The sequence below is a fragment of the Trachemys scripta genome, chromosome 10, assembly GCF_013100865.1.
Source record: "Trachemys scripta elegans isolate TJP31775 chromosome 10, CAS_Tse_1.0, whole genome shotgun sequence".
Taxonomy (NCBI): domain Eukaryota; kingdom Metazoa; phylum Chordata; order Testudines; family Emydidae; genus Trachemys; species Trachemys scripta.
In genome coordinates this window covers 2,159,254-2,177,932 of record NC_048307.1, presented here as the reverse complement: position 1 = coordinate 2,177,932, position 18,679 = coordinate 2,159,254, and positions in this window count along the sequence as shown.

Below are 18,679 nucleotides of genomic sequence, written 5' to 3'. Positions count from 1 at the left end.
CTAAATTGTGCTAGAAGAAGTTAAACACACATGGATTGCTAGTTTTAGTTGATTGCTTTTGTAACTTATGAAAAGGTGCCTCCACTCTAAGGTGTGTTTGTACATTTTTATAATTGTAAATAAATTTAAATACTTTCCTAATACTGGTTTCCATGTAAACACTTGTTGTAGTTGGCACAAGGATGTTTAATGGCCAATAACAGATGGCCCTTGAGGCGCACTCTCTTTTCAGATCTAGTCTGTGCTATGAAAAGAAAATGAAAGCCCTTGTATTAGATAATGCTTCCATGTAATGCCTCTGCTCCCATCTCTAATGTTTGGTAAGCTCTGCCTAGGAACTGTCTGCATCTTGTTTTGGACAGCACTGAGCACCCTGAGTGCTTAACAAATGAAATAGTTGAGAGATGTAAAGATGGTATAAGTGCAAGATCATACCACTTATTCTAAAGCACTGGAATGTTCTGAAATTGGTATATGAAACTCAGACCTGGGAAAGCATTTAAACCCCTCCTTCCCCATTAATGGCTGCTTGGTGTTCGATATGTACCTTAATGTGCTGGAGCAAGAATCAAAAACTCCAAAACTGCTTCTGTCTCCTCTCAGACCCTCAGCTCCATGCCAGCCTTAAAGGAAAATGGAGATTGGTAGCAGGAGAGGGGGAATTTCAAGCAAAGGTTTGAGTCCCACGTTATAAAGCCTGAAATTTACACTGGGGAAGTCATCTGGCTAAATAGGAATTTGATGTACTACATGGTCTTTCTTAGTTACCACAATGGCCTTCTTGTAATTACAGGCATTGTGGTATAATTTTTATGGTAACTTTTGTTTTCTTCCATCTCCTATAATGTTCCACACCCTTAAACAGCGCAGGCAGTGCAACTGATTCCACTCCACATGGTCTTCGATCAAGTGATGGTTGTTGGGGGTGGAGAGAGATTGCTGTTAATTTCTACCTGTACTCTGAAGGGCTATAAAGCTACAATGTTTCTCATTGAATTATTTAGGCTTCTCCCTGCAGTTGAACACAAGCTAGGAAGTACAATGTTTGAGGAAGTCAGTTGGGTAGCAGAGACGAGATGGTCTTGGTAAAAGCCATTCAAAGGTTAGGGTCTGTACTGGAGGGGGAGCATGAAGCTTTGCTGTGACTGTCATCGCTGTATACTGAATAACGGGAAGAAATCTAGTGTAAGGTACTGTAGCCTTTGTGAGCTTTATCCAGCCCTGCAACATGTGGGCCCCGTATGAACATAGTCTTCAGCCTCTACAGCTGCACACTCATTGGTTAGAATCTGACTTAACCAGATGTTGGCTTCCTTCAGGAGACTTATGAGAAACATTTCAAGTAGGAATAATTCCACTTGAACCTACTGTTAAATTCTCTGCTTCTCTCTCTCCAGTACTAACCCACCTCCCCGTGAAAAATAAGGTCTGTGTTAAGCTCCTATTTACTACTCACCATGTGAGGTCCCAGCCCTCCGTGTGTCACCCAGTGCCTGGATTGGGCTTAGTGTGACCAAGTGATGCTGTGGCAGCAAATGGAACTAGATGAGTATGTTTGTGATTAAAAACAAGAAGCTAGGTCGGGTCAGCCCATGCTTTGTGCGTGTGTTTTAAAAAAAAACAAAAAAAGAAGTGGCAAAGCCCTTGTCCTAGGGCACTATGCTGCACTACAGTCCGTTGGTGCATTTCTCTGGTGCACCGGAACTGCAGCCATTAGACAGAGACTCATAGATGGTATCTGACTGGCACCAAGGCTTAAGCCTCAGCTGTCCAGCCCTCGGCTGGCTTGCCCGTCTCTGCAGCCATTCCCCTTGGGCGTGGCTGTGCCGGGTTGTGTACAACGTTGCTACGTGACGCCAAAGGCGTGTGATGATTCTTTGTACAGAGCTGAGGGGCACGTGCTCGCCTTTTGCTGGGTTAAGATGACGTGGTCCCTGCCCTGAGGAGCTTGCACTCCATCTTAGAGTCAAAAAGCAACTGAGGAGCACAGGTGGGGAGGAGCTCACAGGGACTGGGGCAATCTGCACAGGGAGCTTTGTGCAGCTCCCTTCAGGGATCGCAGAGGTGGGGAAACAGGGAACTTTTAAGGAGCCTTTTCAGCAATAATTTCCTAATGATTCTTGTAAATCAAGTAGCTGCAAGGCCAGGCGCTGTGTGGCCGCTTGGGGCTTGGTGTCCATCCAGCACAGCTGGTGCAGAAGGGAGTGGAAGCCTGAGTGGGGAAAGTGGGTGCTGGTGTCTCTCCCCCAGAACTGATGAGAGATGTCAGGGCCCTGGATGCCGGGGGAGGCGGATGTCCTAGGGAATCCTATTTTGCAGCTCTGCTCCGTGCAACAGGCTACAGAGGGGGCCAGATCTGCAGCACAGCCCTGCACCACTTGGGGGGTGCTGGGGTGTGACTGCAACAGCTGCCTACAAGCGGTGTTTGCAGTGAGGACGTCGGAGCCCAGGTGAGCTTCCCCAGGGCAGAGCGAGTGGGGAAGAGATGGGAGACTCTGAGGCCCTGCTGGGGAAGGGGTCACCTGGGCCTAGAGTTTGGGGAGGGAACAGCTGGCTCTGAGGTTTGCTGGAGACCCTGGGCAGGTGTAGAAAAGGCCCCAAAGCAAATCCTGAGGCAGCCCTCGCTATGAGGCGGCACAGGGTGAGCCCCGTCTCCCCTCTGCCTAGCACCACCTGGAAGGGACTGCTTCGCCACGTGGCCCAGAGATCGCAGCTTCCACTGAGGCCCTGCGGCACGCTCCGCATGCAGAAAGTGAGGCTGCCTGCTAGCCGGACGCAGCTGATACAAAGCTGGCTGGGTCACTGCTGGCCCTGCACACTCCCACCCCATCGTCCACAGCCCTGGCACCCTGCACCTGGGCAGCCCCAGAACACGGGAGGAGTCTGGTGTGAGAGCAAACTGCTCCCCCAGGATCCTGATTGGAAATAGGTCCTGCCTTCCGAGGGTCAGAAAACGCCCAGAATGCTGACAATGCCCCGAATCCTCGGCCTCTACCCTGCCCCACTCTCCAGCCTTCCCTGCCAGCTCACCGTGTGTCTGCCAGGCATGCAGCTGTGCTGGGCGAGCCAGGAGGAATTGAATGCAAACAAGGGGGTGCCTTTTCCCCTTCTTCTAGGTGCAACCATCAGAGCCTGGATATCGATGGGAGAAATTAGCCCTTGATTGTGCAATAAAGCGAGGCAGGGTTGTGTCAGCCTGGTAATTTAGGTAGGTGGCATAGCTGTACTTGAATTCATCTTGTAAAACCTCTTTGTAAACTGCTGTGAGCTCATGAGAACATAAGAATGGCTCTACTGGGTCAGACCAAAGGTCCATCTAGCCCAGTATCCTGTCTTCTGACAGTAGCCAATGCCAGGTGCCCCAGAGGGAATGAACAGAACAGGGAATCATCAAGTGATCCATCCCCTGTCGCCCATTCCCAGCTTCTGGCAAACAGAGGCTAGGGACACCATCCCTGCCCAGCCTGGCTAATAGCCATTGATGGACCGATCCTCCATGAATGTATCTAGTTCTTTTTTGAACCCTGTTATGGTCTTGGCCTTCACAACATCCTCTGGCAAGGAGTTTCACAGGTTGGCTGTATGTTGTGTGAAAAACCCATTCTGGAGACAACCGCAAGATCATTCTCTGTGCCCAGAAAACCAATATTTCACATAAACTGTGGGTCTCCTGGGAGTTTTGTACTCTTTTCTCTTGGCTGCAGCCTCACTCACTACACAAGCTCGCAGAGTCCCAGTCCATGTGAACTATTAATGGTAAATAAGGCTACGATTTTGTCACGTAGGTCGCGGAAGTCACGGAATCCGAAGACCTCTATGACTTCAGCCCCGGTGGCTGGGAGCTGCAGAGTCCTGCCGCCTCCTTCAGCGGCAGGGAGCTGTGAGGTACCCCTGCTCCCAGCCGCCATGGGCAGCGGGGGTACCCCACAACTCCCAGCCTCTGCAGGGGACACGGGGATCCCTGCAGTTCCCCACCAGCATGGTGGCAGGGAGACCCTGGCAGCTCCCCACTGCTGCTATGGGGTAGGGGGGAACTCTACAGCTCCCAGACAGGGGGACCCCCACAGCTCCTCGCCAGCCACAGCGGGGTAGGGGGACCCCAGCAGCTCCTCTCCACCACCATGTGGGCAGGAGGACCCCCGCAGTCCCCATCTGCCACGGGGTACATGGGGACCCCTGCAGCTCCACGCTGCCGTGGCGGCAGAAGGATTCCCACAGCTCCCCTCCGCTGCTGGGGAGGGGGCGGGGGGACCCTACAGCTCCCCTCTGCTGCTGGACGCAGGGGGACCCTGGTGCTCTGAGTCCCCATGGGGGGGGGCAGAACTCCCAGCCACCCCACAGCTGCCCAGTCCCTTCCCATTTTATCATGGATATTTTTAGTAAAAGTCAGGGACAGGTCATGGGCAATAAAGAAAAATTCACCTGACCTGTCCCTGACTTTTACTAAAAATATCCATGACAAAAATCTTAGCTTTAATAGTAAGTGGCACCACAGCCTCTTCTAAGTGAACAGCTGTTGCAAGACCTGTGGTACCCGATATTGCATTGTATTATAGGTTATTTCTCGAGCACTCCAGTTGTGCTGGGCTCTGTGCAGACAGACATACTGACACTGTCCCAGCCCAAAGGGCTGACTATCTGAGCAGCCAGATAAGACGTGAAATGATCATTAAACTTCTGCCCACTATGTGCTTTTTTTCTGATTTATTCCTCTTTACTTTATTATTTTTCTTTTATACATCACCCAGAGGGGTGGTAGATGTCTTCTAGAACAGGGAGAAGACAGGGTCCCTTCGTCAAAGAACAAAGGTCTTGTCTACACTGGGATTCCAACCACGGATGTAGCAGTACCAGTGCAAACCCCTAGTGTGAATACAGCACATGCTGGGGCAGTACGGTTTGCATAGGGGTAAACTGCACTGGTGTAGATTGTGTCTACACTAGTGCAGCGCTGCTAGCAGTTCAAATCCCAGGGTAGACGAGGCCTTACAGTCTAGGGCCCCAATTCCTCAACTCGATCCATGCCAGCTGATCCTTGGCTCCTGGGCTGCACCCCACTGATTTAAGGCTCTGCACAGAGCCAGCTGTAGGACTGGGGCCTGGGTTTAGATGTAATGGAAGTGGGAAGAGGGCAATGCAGGAGGTCATGTACTTGGCTTTGTAACAGGGCACCCAGTGATCTTTCCTATCTTTTGACTAGTGAGAAGTTCACAGAATGTGCAGGTCTGCAGCTCCCCACTGAATAGGGGAGGACTCGCTTTCTGAAAATCTTGTGTGAATTCACACTCTAGTTTTTCTGGGTCCATGTAGGTAGCCCATTCAGCTTTGCTTTGTGTGAGCAGTCGAGATCCTGACTGCCCTAGCACGGAACAGGCTGTCCGCGCTGGTATTCATCACCAACACCCCTAGAATCTTCTATCTTGATGCAACAGTCAAATCTCTGGACTGGTGCGGTTGATTCGTTATCTAAGTCATCAAATCAGGAATTGGAAACTATGCCATGTGACTTAGGTAGCTAAGCAACACCTGCAGGTCGCAATCCGATTGTAGAATAGCGGTATGGAACAGCTTGTGAGCTCATTGCATGGGGGAAGCAGTGCGACTCATGCTGTCGAACAAATGAGAATCCCAGGATTTGGTCTGAGAGAAGTCAGCCCCAGACAGATGAATTGCTCCTCACAGGTTACTTGCTTTAGTGGCCTTCGTGCCCAGGATTATGCACCTTCCATCCCAAACTGCTTGCAAATGAAGGTCCCAACCCCCATTATGCCCATTTTTACAGCTGAGGAAACTGTGCCTCACCCAGGACCACACAGGGAGTCTGGAGTAGGACCCAGGAGTCAGGGCCGGCTCCAGGGTTTTGGCCACCCCAAGCAGCCAAAAAACAAAACAAAACAAAAAAGGCCGCGATCGTGATCTGCGGCGGCAATTCAGCGGGAGGTCCTTCACGCCGAGCCGGAGTGAGGGACCGTCTGCCGAATACCTGGACGTGCTGCCCCTCTCCGGAGTGGCCACCCCAAGCACCTGCTTGACAAGCTGGTGCCTGGAGCCAGCCCTGCCAGGAGTCCTGCCTCTCAGCCCTGTGCGCTAGCTGCTAGACCATCTCCATGTGCCAGGGTGCTGAGTCCCTCTGTGCATCAGACGGGGGTGCTACCTTTCTCTCTCACGCCCCTCGATGCGGCTATATGCCCCTAGCAGGAAGAGGAGGGCAAGCTTTGGGAACGCCTTTGGAGAGGGCTGGGGGAGCCAGGGCCTTTTCTCTTCCTGTGACATCACCCGGGTCCGTCTCTGGGCCTACCTCCTGCCCATGCAGAGGATGGCTTGTGCTCTGTGTGACAGCCTGTTTGGAGTGAGCTTTGATAGCATCAGCAACAGGCGCAGTTACACAGTGGCCAGGGAGTTAGAGCTGTTCTCTCTCCGACAGGATGGAGCCCGAGGGGAAATAAACATCAGGTCTCCAGACTGAGGCTTTGGCACCTGGTCATGCTCTTTGTGCCCTCACCAGACCGGACTGGGGAGCAGTGCCAGGGTTCTCTTGGTGCTGGCGTTTCGGTCTTGCTCCAACCAACCCCTTTTGTAGTGTGCAGGGCCGCGGAGTCCGCATCGCTCTCCTGAGGAGAGCCAGGGGGGTGGGCACTGGCTTTTTCATTTGGCTGAAAATTCTGAGATATTGAATTTTTTTTCTGTTCCAAAATGGAACAAAAACAAAACTCCCCACAAAATGAAAATAAGAAAAAATAGTTTCCAGTTAATCTAAATGTTTTGTCCTGAGGTTTAACTTTTTAAAAATGTTATCTTCAGTTATATAATGTAAAACTTCCAAAGATGGAAATGAAATGTGTTGAAATGGAAAATTAAAGGTTCATTTGGTGAAGGTCAAAGTGGAACATTTTGACCTGAGCTGAACGCTCCCTTCGGATTTTTTTTTCCCCAGAAAGATATTGTGTCAAAAATGCCACATTTCTGTGAAACATTTTGCTGAAACTGCATTTTCTGAGGGAAAAATATCGTCAAAATCTCCTACCTCTACTCTTGAGTACTAGAGAGTGGGGCTTTTGCTACATCCCCCCTCCCCATGCACGATGCGGTTTTTCTACTCCATGTGTGCTTTATGTGGGGCTATGTAGAAGAGGCTTTGGGCACATGACTTCATGTTATTATTAGCCCAGACTCTTCCCCCTCCTTCTATCCTCACACTAAAACGTCTCCCCGAGCTTTGATCCGGGCTAGCTGGCACAGCTCGGGTATAAACTGGAGCCAGGTGCTGCAGGTGGTAACCTGCCCATTTGGCAGTGTGGAGGCAGGGTAAACCACGGAAGTGTTGGTAGTCCTCCCGTGCCTTCCTACAATCCCCTGTGTGCCCAGCAGGACAGCCAGGTTCTCCCACAATTTACCGGGGAGAATCCTAGAGCAGCTCGGCTTTTGGCGGTGCTAAGAGCCAGGGGATGTGGCCCCGGAAGCCCTAGCGACGCACACGGGGGAGTGCAGCGTCGAGCTCTGCAGTGTCTCTGCTCACCCCGGGGGGTTCAGTGCTGGTTTCTCTGCAGTGAAGACCTGCCCTGGGGCCCAGCCGAGCCCCGGTGCGAATGAGTGAAGCGCTGCTGAAGCCGGGGCAGTCGGGCCTACTGATGCCAGGGCTGAATTTTGCTTTGAAACCTGGACTTTCTGCTATGGGTGAATTCATTTTACTGGGGAACAGTCAGAGTTCCAGCACCCTGTGAAACAAGTCAGCGGTGCTGAGAGCCGCGGCCTGACCGAGCCCCCCCGTCTGCCCTGGCTGCTGGGTAACTGCGTCTGCAGGCCGCTGACCGCAGCACTGACGCGGGGTTCAGGGTGCATTTGGTGTCTTACCCATTGTGCTGCATCTCGGAAGCTCGGCACGTGGGGAGCTGCTTGTGACAGCGGTTAGAGACACAGAGATCTTCTAGGTCTAGTCAGCAGGCAAGGAGGGGACAGCAATGGCAGCTCGCGGTTGTAGCAGACAGCCCCTCTGAACCAGACTAGTTAAAAGTGAATCAGGGCCTTGTGCTTCTGAGACCCCACCCTGGGCTGCGAGGAACGAGGACGCAGGGCGAGGCGAGCAGAGAGGGCACCTCTGCGGGGATCCGGATGGAGGCTTCCTAAGGAAATGCAGAGCTGCCGCTCCCAGGGGGATAGTGGAGGAAGCCGTTAGCAGAGTCACATGCAGCTGGAGGTTCGCTCTGGCAAAGCCTGCTCACCCGATAAATCCCTACTGGAGCCAGAGGTAACACAGCAGCTCAGCTGGACCATGGCTCTCGACCAAGACCCCTCCTCCCGGCTCTGGGGACTGGGGCACTGGCATTCTGTGTAGGGGTGAGCTCGGTGCTGTCCCGTGCACTCAGACACAAGGACCGTCCCTGCCCCAGAGAGCTGGCCGTGTAGGGGGCAGTGTCCTGGGGCTGCCTTGCGGGGGAGCCTGTTGGGCGTTCTGGTTTAATTGATGGCAGGTGAAGCGTGGTGAGGTTACCCTTTGGCCTAAGCGTTTTCATTCTAAAGGCCTGGAGTCGGCCGCTCAGAATTTTCTCCCCCTCTCACGTTTTGGGCTGAAATGTCCCAGCTCTGGTCTGCCTGGCTGAGTTATTTCCGAATGAGCCATTTTTGAATGCAAAGGCGGAGAATAAAATACCCCAAATGCTCAGCCCAACTAGATCCTCTTTTCCTCTCTGGAGAGCCATTGCTACCTCCTTTATCACCCGGGTGAGAGAACCCACTGAGCCCTATCTCAGCAGGCTCAACACCTGCTAACAGGCTGGGTGTGTCGTAATCGCTGCCAGCTTGGTTTGGTAATATACGGTAGGCGCTGCCCTCAGGCAGGTGAGACACCTTTCCACCGCTCGGGGTTGGTTACATAAGAATTGTTTTCAAGGCTGTGGCTGTGGGGTGTTTGCATTGGGGAAGGCAGCAACCTGCATGTCCTCTCTGTTACTATTACTTGTCATGGCCCTACCTGCCTGATGGAAGAGCTGGAGTGTGTATTGGGGGGGGGGGGACCGCTGGGTAGCCAGTGGCATGGCATAGACCAGGGTTCTGGGTGTCTGGCAGGGGGTGCCGTGGGTACATGGGGCTCTGCATCTGTTGGGGGGCTCTGCACGCCTGCTGTGGGGTGTCATGCCTGGGGATGAGGAGTCTGTGTGCCCCTGGGGAGGAGGAGCAACGGGCATGCCAGGGAAGCGGCAGGTATGTGGGCAGGGCTGGCTCCAGGCACCAGCGCAGGAAACAGGTGCTGGGGGCGGCCAATGCAGAGGGGTGGCACGTCCAGGTCTTCGGCGGTAATGTGGAGGTGGGTCCCTCAGTCCCCCTCAGAGGGAAGGACCTGCCACCGAATTGCCACCGAAGAATGAAGCGGCGCGGTAGAGCTGCCGTCGAAGTGCCACCGATCATGGCTTTATCTTTTCTTTCTTTCCCCCCCCCCTTTTCCTCTTGGGGTGGCAAAAAAGCTGGAGCCGGACCTGCGTGTGGGGCAGTGCTGGGGGGGGCGCGCCAGGGTAGCACTGGAATTGCTGCTAGCATACGGGCAGGCCCTGCACTTGTGGGGCAGTGCTGCGGGGCGCGCCGGGGTAGCGCTGGAATTGCTGCTAGCACACGGGCAGGCCCTGCGCTTGTGGGGCAGGGCTACGCCTCTCTCCTCGTTCTGTGCCCAGCAGCGAGCTCAGTGGCACAAAGCCCCCGAGGCTGGGGGCGAGTGGCCAGCACTGCCCAGACACTGCCCCATCAGCGGGCTCTGGAAGGGGCCTCCAAGCCCTCACTGCCCCGCCGGGGGCACGTTTCCCCCGTACATGCAGCCAGGCTCGGAGCCTGCGGGGCCACACACTGCAGCAAGGCGCTGCTGGCTGTTGCTGTCAGCCCTGCGCTCTGCATCCCCAGGCAATTAGAACCCAGGCCCGAGAGTGGAGTTTACTCTGCTCCCTCCCCGGCCTGCCCCAGAGCTGGGGGCTCGTCTTGTGGTGCTGCTTTCGGGTCTCTCTGGCTCTTGCGTGGCCCACAAAGGTCTCAGAGCCAGCGCCTGGGCCCTGGCTGCAATGCCTGGGGTTTGCATTTGCTCCCTGGAACTGGCCCGGGCCAGTCAGAAGCAGCAGCAGCTCCTCCCCTCTGTTCCTGGGGCCTGATGCATGGCTGGCAGCCTCACTCAGCCCCAGCAAGAGCCCCCTGTCCCCAGCCTCTGGGCAAGGGAACCTGTGGGACGGGGGGCTCCGGGCTGGCCCGTTAGAGCTGGGGTCTAGAGCTGGCGTCCCAGCGGCTTTATTACAGAAATGACATAGTGACGCGTTAAACGTTGTGTAATCATTTGTTTGTACGTCAGTGGCCCCGAGTGACCCCAGCCGATATCGGGGCCCCTTGTGCGGGTCACTGCCCGGTGGAAGAGTCTGAGCGCACAGTCCAACCAGGCAGGTCAGCCGCCGTGTGGGGAGCGGGAGGAGAGCGGCGGGGCGGGGCGGGGCCGGAACTTGCCCAAGGTCACCCGGCTAATCCGTGGCAGCGCTGGGAAATAACCCAGGTCCCCCGAGTCCCAGCCCAGTGCTCGCTGCTCCTCACCCATGGGGTAAAGCCTGTGGAGAACCTGGACAGAAGGTGCTTTATTCCTCCTGGCTCAGAATAACAACACTGAGCACTGATACAGCCCAGAGCCATAGCAACCCTCTGCCCCTCGCCACCCCCTCCAAGAGAGGCAACGATCGCCCCTGTTTCCAGACAGGGAAACTGAGGCACAGAAGAGGTCAGTGACTTGCCGATGGTCAGTAACAGAGGGGAGGGAAGGGGTACAGTACAGACCAGTAATGCTTTGCTATAATAAAACCACCTGGTTCACTGCGGAGCGTCTGGACGGGCTGCAGACATCTGCTGTCCTTTGTCTGATCAGCTAGCACTGCTCTCCAGCCACCCCCGAGCCATGGGAAAACAACTCAGCTCCTCTCAGGTAGCACGTGTTCCTTCAACCAGGGCATTGGCAAAATCAGAACAGCGTATGGCAAAGACTTCACCGTGGCCAAACAGCCAGTCTGCTGGATGCCAGCGAGGTGGAGAAGCCCCTGAACTGTCGGACAGCAAGCTGGGGTGTGCAGCAACTGGCTGCCACAGAATCTGAGCAATTAAGTTCCCCTCCCCCAGCTGAGGTGTCTCCCCCCACCCCCCGGCAGTGCCCTCTCCCATGTTGGTCCTTTGCACCGTCACATAAACGAGACCAAGTAATCACAGGCTCAAAGCTTTCTATGTTGGCTTTCCCAGAGAACTGGGACCAGATCCTCCGCTGATGGAAACTGATGTATTGAAGACAATGGGAGTTTTGCCATTGACTTCAATGAGGCTGAAGTTTCACCCTTTGTATTTATCAATGATTTAAGGGGAGTGATGCTGTTTTACATCAGCTGAGGAGCTGGCCCTTAATTTCCACTCTCCTGCTTGCAGTGTAATCTGGGGTGATTAGAGTGACGCCAGCACCTCGCAACTAGCGTGGGAATATTGCCTGGAAGTGAATTTCAAACTCCATATTCAAGTGTGTGCAGCTGAACCTGATTTGCACTCCTCCAGCCAGGCACCAGAAGAAATGTTCTGTGACCTCGCTACATGCCATCAAACCTAACCGATGCTGATCGCATCTCCGCTCTCTGAGATAAAGGGTTCTCTGTGAAACGGCTCGCAAATGGCCTCCAAGAACAAAGTGACTCAGGAATAACTTTAAATAACCATTAAATCCACGAAACTCACCAGGAGTTTGCCCGCAGGAAAAAAGGCAACGTTTGTCAAATGATTTTCTGTAAACTATTTTTTCAGCTTTTCTTATAACAGTGATTACAGTGGGTGAGGAAACGCTTCCTTTTTATGCAGAACTATGCTCCATCTGGCTGTAAAAAAAAGGAATTATTCAGCCTACTTGAGTTCTGTATTTATCTGGCCGTGCAGGATTTGTCCCTATAAAATGCATCAAATCGTGTCTTAGGTGGCTACGTTTTTGTAAATTCTAGTTTTGAAGATGATTAATTTAATGTTTTGTTACAATTTACGTTTCAGTTGCGATATAGGCCAGTATTTTAAGGTGTCCCTATGGCTTGGGTAAAATGCTGCAGAGCTAGTGTTTTTAAAGTTTTCTATTACATTTTCCGCAACTAAATTGATATTTTTGCTTAGATTACCGTGAAAAACCATCAAGCAAATAAACAAAACAAAACCCCCACCAAACCCACAGCCCCACTCCTACGCTCGTCTCCCAGGGATGAGATTTACCTTCTATGTAGCTAATATGGGTTCGTCTGGAATTTCAGGAGGGATGCACTTTGTGCTGCTGATTACCAATCTCACATTTTTATTGTGTCTGTTATTGTCCAAACCAAACCCCCCAGTGAGTGTGGCTCAAATTATGTGTAAATATCATCTGAGAGGAAAGTATTTTCTGAAGATAACACCCCTTTCTTATCTCCCTGTGTACAGTGTGTTGTATCTCCTGTTTGGGCTGGGTAGTTGCAATCCATACAATATGCTCTTACAGCTGAAATGTGTATTTATCTGTGTCTGTCCTTTCTATCTGAAAAACATATTACACATGTGAGGGCAGAATAAAAAATAAAGCAGTTGTGTTTCCTGAAATGCATTTAACGTTTTAAATAGATGCAGATGCATTTCTCCTTCAGCAGATACTAAACAGGGAAAGGAATGTTAGCAGAATCCAGGGACTTGTTGTTATCTGTCACTTTTAAGTTTTTAACACAGTTTGATTTGAATACATTAATTACACTGTTATTTAAACCGTCTGGGAGATTTCTGCTTTAAACATTCAAAGATCTGTGTTTGTTGCTGAACTAAAGCTGTTCATTATGATTTTTCCCCTCTGTCTATCTGCAATATGCACATATATCCTATCTATACAGATCTAAATAAAAAGTCTAGGGGGGTTGTGTGTCGAGATGTTACCCTGGTATTTCCTTAAAGAAAGTATTTATGGGAGTTTGCTTGGATATAATTTCTTTCATTTAGCTTCCCAGGTGTGCAATCTCAAAGTCAATTTCAATTAAAATTGAAATATTGCACTAATCCAATCCTTAGTTTAATCCCCCTCCATGTAGACTATGCTAGAGATTGATAAATCATAAAGTTAAGCACTTCAAAAGCTAACACAGTTATTTTTTCACTTTAAAAAGTCATTTGTCTATTTTCACGCACGTTCATAAAATAACAGGCTTAGTTTGTACAAAATTAAGTGATTTTTGGCTAAATGTTTGACCAAAAAACCTAGTATTACTAGAGCATCTACATTGCATTCAGTTCTCTGTACACCAGACGGCTTCCTTCCTAGAAGGTTTAATCATATTGATTATAATTTCTTCTGCCTAAAACCCAAACACACCCCAAACACTTTGCCTTTGAATTAAATCTCGGCAGCTTCTGTTCACCGGCCTAGGTTTAGAAATACAAACTTTAAAACCCGAATTTCTAAAGATTTGTAATCCTGTCATTTCAACTGCAAAATTCTCGCTCCGTGTTCTCGGCCATTCTGAATAATATTAGTTATTTCTGTTTGGCCGCACCTACAAAATACCTTTCCAGTTCTCTCTGCTGGCTGTGGCGACTCCGGCTTCATTCCGATTTTGTTCGTATTTATTTCAAATAGTTTTTCCTTAAGTGCTGCTCAATGGAAATTTTTTTTTTTTTGGATCATTGCAATATTTTTTTAGTAAGAAAAATTTTGTCATGTTTTTAATCCAACGCTACTTTTTTTTTTTTTAACTCAGCCACTGCGCGCCGACATTTTAAATCTGCCTCAACTGTTTGCTTCCTTCCGCCGTGATAAGTTTCTCCTTCCTTGAGTCTGTGGTGTGTACTGGGAGGCGAAAGGCTCTAGATGTCAGATGCCTCCCTTCATTCTTCAGGCTGCAAGCTTCCAGGTAAAGCACGTTCCACTGATTTGGGGCTTGATTTTTGTGGGTGTGTTTGTGTAGCTTCTTTAAAGCAATTTTTTTCCCTGGCATGTGTATCAATTGTTCGGCGTGTTCGCATGAAATGTGTGAATTGGCACCGTCTGAGCCGAGGTGGGTGCGTGTGGGGGAATAAAGATGCCAGCGTGCCAAGAGTACAGATGCTGCATGAACTGTGCAGCCCTTGTAGACAGTCCCAGCTCTGCAGTGGGTAGAGAAGTGGCAGCCTTCCAAAGCCATCACAGCTTTTATTCATCGTCTGTACAACAACTACATAACGTCTCGCTGGGCAGCGCCAGGCACGGATGGACGAGGGGAGAGTTTTGAAGGAGTGGGAAAGCACAACTTGGAAAATGGGGTTCTCAGCAATATTTGGGTTGGTTTGTTTGTTTTTTAGGGGGGGAAATGTTGAGTAGAATCTGCCCTGGCTTGGTGCAAATTTCCGCTGTGAGTCTGCTGACGTCACTGCCAGTCACAATGGGTTGAATATATTTTGCAGTGTGTAGTTGCAGAGCATTTACTGCGGAGTCTGTGACCTGGTTTTCTTCCCTCCTGCAGCAAGGAGTTCTCTCATAAATTCTAAGTCATAATCCAGCACAGCTCCCAGGGCCAGGGCTGCTGTGACAGACCCAGTTTGTCCTCAGTTTCATATTCCCTTTTTCTTCCTCCAAAATTCCTCTCTTCGTCTTTGAATGGAAATGCCTCTGTGAAGTCGATCAATGCCTGCTCATTTGAGAGGTAAACGAGAGTTGAATAATTAGTAATGATGCATTCGGTGGCAAAATTTCTCTGCTTGAATTTATATCAACTCCACTCTTGCATATTGCATCTGGGCCAGGCTTTGAGAGTGAGCCGTGGTGCTGAGATGCGGCACAAAGGGACAGTGAGACAGAAAGCAGGAGCTCCAGACAACACTTGGGCATCTTTTCTGGCACGGGTTCTTTCCCTTTCGATAACCTCCCTTATTTGGGGGGAAGGGGGGCTGGAGCAGGATTAGTCATTTGCAGGCAGTTTGTTTTTCCATCAACATTGTGTGTGTGTGTGTCCAGGCTTTTGTCACCCTTTTGTGAGTGGAATGGTTGTTTGGTAGCAACGAGCAAGGGCTCCTTGCCAAGTCTGCCTAATTAAGATTAAGTATATGCAGATTTGCCTTGTTTTCAGCTAATGACAGCTGCAAACAATTATTTGTCATGCTTGCTGATTGTTGATTGGTAAAGGGAAGGCCATGCGAGAATTGTGTGCGTTCTTCCTTTGTATTTCGGCACTCCCGGTTGTACAGTCAGGCGCGGATATGTGTGCAGGAGGCGTCTTCCCTTTCAGGAGTCTGGGGTTTGCTTAGAATTCAGCCTCTGCCCTTGACAGTTGGTGGTTTTAGGAGCAGAGGTGCCATGTTAGATGTGTCCGAAAGGTGCTGGGGGAACGAAGTTTGGCATTATTTGTGCAGCTCTGTCTGCGTCGGGGTATTTTTATTGATTGGGTTTTTTTCCCCAGGCGATCAGGGCGGACACATCTCGATATTTGTACAGGAAGATAATAAAGGTGTTTTCAAATGTATCTGATGTTTTTGGTTTTCAAGCCAGCAGCCTTCATCAATTTTCTGCAAACGGGGAACCAGAGCGCAGGCTAACCGAGTTAGGATGCTGTAGTTCTGCACGGAAAGCTTTTAGCTTCACAACAGAGAGCAAGTGCCTCTCCGTAAGCACCTTGGCATCTCTCCAAAATGCCTGGGCTGCTTTAGGACAGTCTCATAAAGAGCTTGATTTTTTATTTTATTATTATGCTGATGAAAGGAGAGAGCCCTTCAGACAAAAGAATGAGAGAACGACCTACGCTGTGCTGCAAACGAAAACACTGCATTGTTTTAAGCATTGCATGGAAATGAGGAGACACTGGAAACAACAGTGTTTGCAAGGATACAGTTACATTTTATTCTAAGTAAATCCCTCTCTCTAGTACTGTATGTGCCTCCTGGCTTTGCACTTTCCTAGCGATGGTCTCTCTGTTTTTGTTTGCAGCCTCTGATAGCACTGAGGATCTGGCCGAAGACAGGAGATATATGTCAGTCTTCAGATGTGTCTGAAACATTGTATTTTGAGTCTCTCTCAGCTGTTTTCAGCCCAGATGCAATTTAAAATACATCTAGGAAAATGGAAATGTTCAGGGGGGGAAATTTTGAAAATGTGTCTCCCAGTTAACTCCTTGTTTGCAGCCCCATGTCCCGTGTGTGGGATGAAGGAATTCCAACCCCTTCTGAAAACCACAAGAAACATTAATTGCTTGCTGTTTTTCATTTGGATGTTATAGCTCAGAGATGCTTGGTGCTTGTTGAAATGCCAGGATTCAGGGACCAGTGGATGCTGAAGAGCATGCCCCCCGTCAGCGCCTGCCCATGGCATCTATTGCTGTGGTTAGTGACATAGCTTCATATATTTGCGTATTTGAGAATATTTCAGTGCTTGCAGTGTAATTCACAATGTGCTGGTGACACATCTTGCCAGTAGCTACAAAAGTGCTTTTGTATACTGCTGTCCTGGCAATAAATCATATCAAGAATAGTTTGCTAGTTTAGTTTCACGTTTTAATACTTTCGCACAGGCTTTGAGAGTAGCACGCAGAAAGGAAACGTATAATTCCCCTTCCCTTAACTCTTCATTGATTGGTGTGGAGGTAGAGCTCAATCCAACGTTCATTAACGCTGCCAGACTCCGTTGCTACGAATGACAGAACTGTCAGCAGGTAACAGTGCATTCCTTTCACAATTCAGTCTAGAAAATCCATTTCCAAAGCCTTTGGTCTCCATACTCCTCCTAATTCAGGCTGTTCTAGGCCCTCCGAGTGAATTGCTGACTAGCTGGGAGGTGCAGGATAATTGGAGAGTTCACGTGCAGCAGGGCTCGAAGTTATGCAGTGGAAACAAAAGGTGAAACAGCAGCTGGGCAGACCTAGCTATCCACAGGGGAGACGTCTCGAAGATTTTCATGGAAAGACTGATCTAGATATTGAATAGCCCAAAATTATTTGTGATCAGTGGTCAGGTCTCAGCTGTCATCTTTCCTGGGATCCCACTGCAGCTAACTGCAGTTTGTGAGCAAGGAACGTTGGTTACCCAGACAGACAAACTCCAGGATTCTGCTGCTTCTCCCACACCAGGGTGTTCTCACTATCTCTGGGCGTCATCTGAGCTGGGCTTCGTTTGCTTTCCTGGGGGAAAGGAATTGAAGCGCCGGGAGCCCCTTGTGCAGGATGGTGTAGGCTCCCGGGTTGTAGTATCCCAGGTGCTGCCCAAAGTCTGTGTAGAATTATTTCTGCTTCTAAAGCAGCTGTTTCTGTGGACAGTGCCTCATGCACAGTACGAGGTGGTGCTTCCCGGCAGGCATCAACTGGGTGCGGGGAAGAGGGGAGAGCTTCCGGGTGGGATTTCGAGAACAGCATGGCTGGTGGGGAGCAGGAGGGAGTTCCAGATCAGTGCAGCAAGACCAAATTCTGGAGACGCGCTGAGAGGGAGCAGACGGGAGGGAGGAAAGGTGGGACTTGGTGGAGGACCGGGAGACTGTTCCAGGCATGATGGGAGGGTGCTAGGGGGCATGAGGCCTAGGGGGGAAGAGGCAAATGGAGCCCGCAGGGGAAAGGTCCTAGAAGGAGAAGAAGGGAGCAAAGTGCTAGGTGGGGGCTGGGTTGCATCAGGCCTCAAGGACCTTACAAGTCTAGGGGGGAAACCCCAGTGTACAAGTTAATCCTCCTATGATTGGCTGCCTTCCCCATTTTCCCACCTCTTGGAGAAGGCAGCCAACCAGACCTGTTGTTTGTGGTGAAGGACAGCCTGGTCCCCCAGCACCTGCTGCCCCTGGCCTCGGGGCAGAACTGCTGCTGTGGGGCAGGGGCCAGGAGGGACGGCAGCTGGCACATACCTGCCAACAGCTGTGGGGGGCAGGAGCAGGTTTCCTTAGGGGGCTGCTTGTGGGCATTGTAGAATTCATTGGGGGACTGTGTATGCAGGGGACAAGCGGCGTTATTTGAAGGCCCTGGTGGGGTTTGTGTAATTGGGGTGTTTGCAGCAGAGCAGAATGTATTGGTGAGGTTGTGTTTGTGTGTGTGTGTGTGTGTGAATTACTGGTGGGGCCATGGGGGTGTCATCGAATGAATGGGGGGCTGTGGGGGAATGTTGTAGAATTAATTCGGGCCCTGTGTGTGCAATAGAGGGGTCTTGCTGGGGGGACAGAATTAGTGTTCAGGGGACAGTTAATTGGTGGTGGTTTAAGGGGCCAAACTGATTTTTGGGAGCGGGGGAGGCTGGAATTGGGGTAGCAGGGGAAGAAGATGAAGGAAATCGCTCCTTTAGCCATGCTCTCCTCCTTGGGGATCCCTCCTCCATGTTCTCCCGCAGCCTGGCTCCAGGCAAGAGCCACCATAGCCCACTGGCATAGCCCAGGAGTACAGGCAGGAGGGAGGTGCAAGGCATTCCCGCTCCTCTCCTGTGGTGTGCTTGGGGCCCCAGGGATATGGGGTGCAGCAAGACATGCACTCCCCTCCCCATGCCCCCGGGCACCCTGCCCAAGCTATTGGGGAGGAGCAGGTCAGCCCTGCACCATCACTGCCCAGTGCCCGTTTATGTCTCGGCTGGGTGTGTCCACCATTAGCAGGCGGGTGGGTGAGGGAGAGGCTCTGGAATCTGACTTTGCAGCAGATAGAGACCCATGGAAGGTGCAGAGGGGGAGGCGTGCCATGGGGAAAACAGCTGCCTTTAGCAGCAAGGG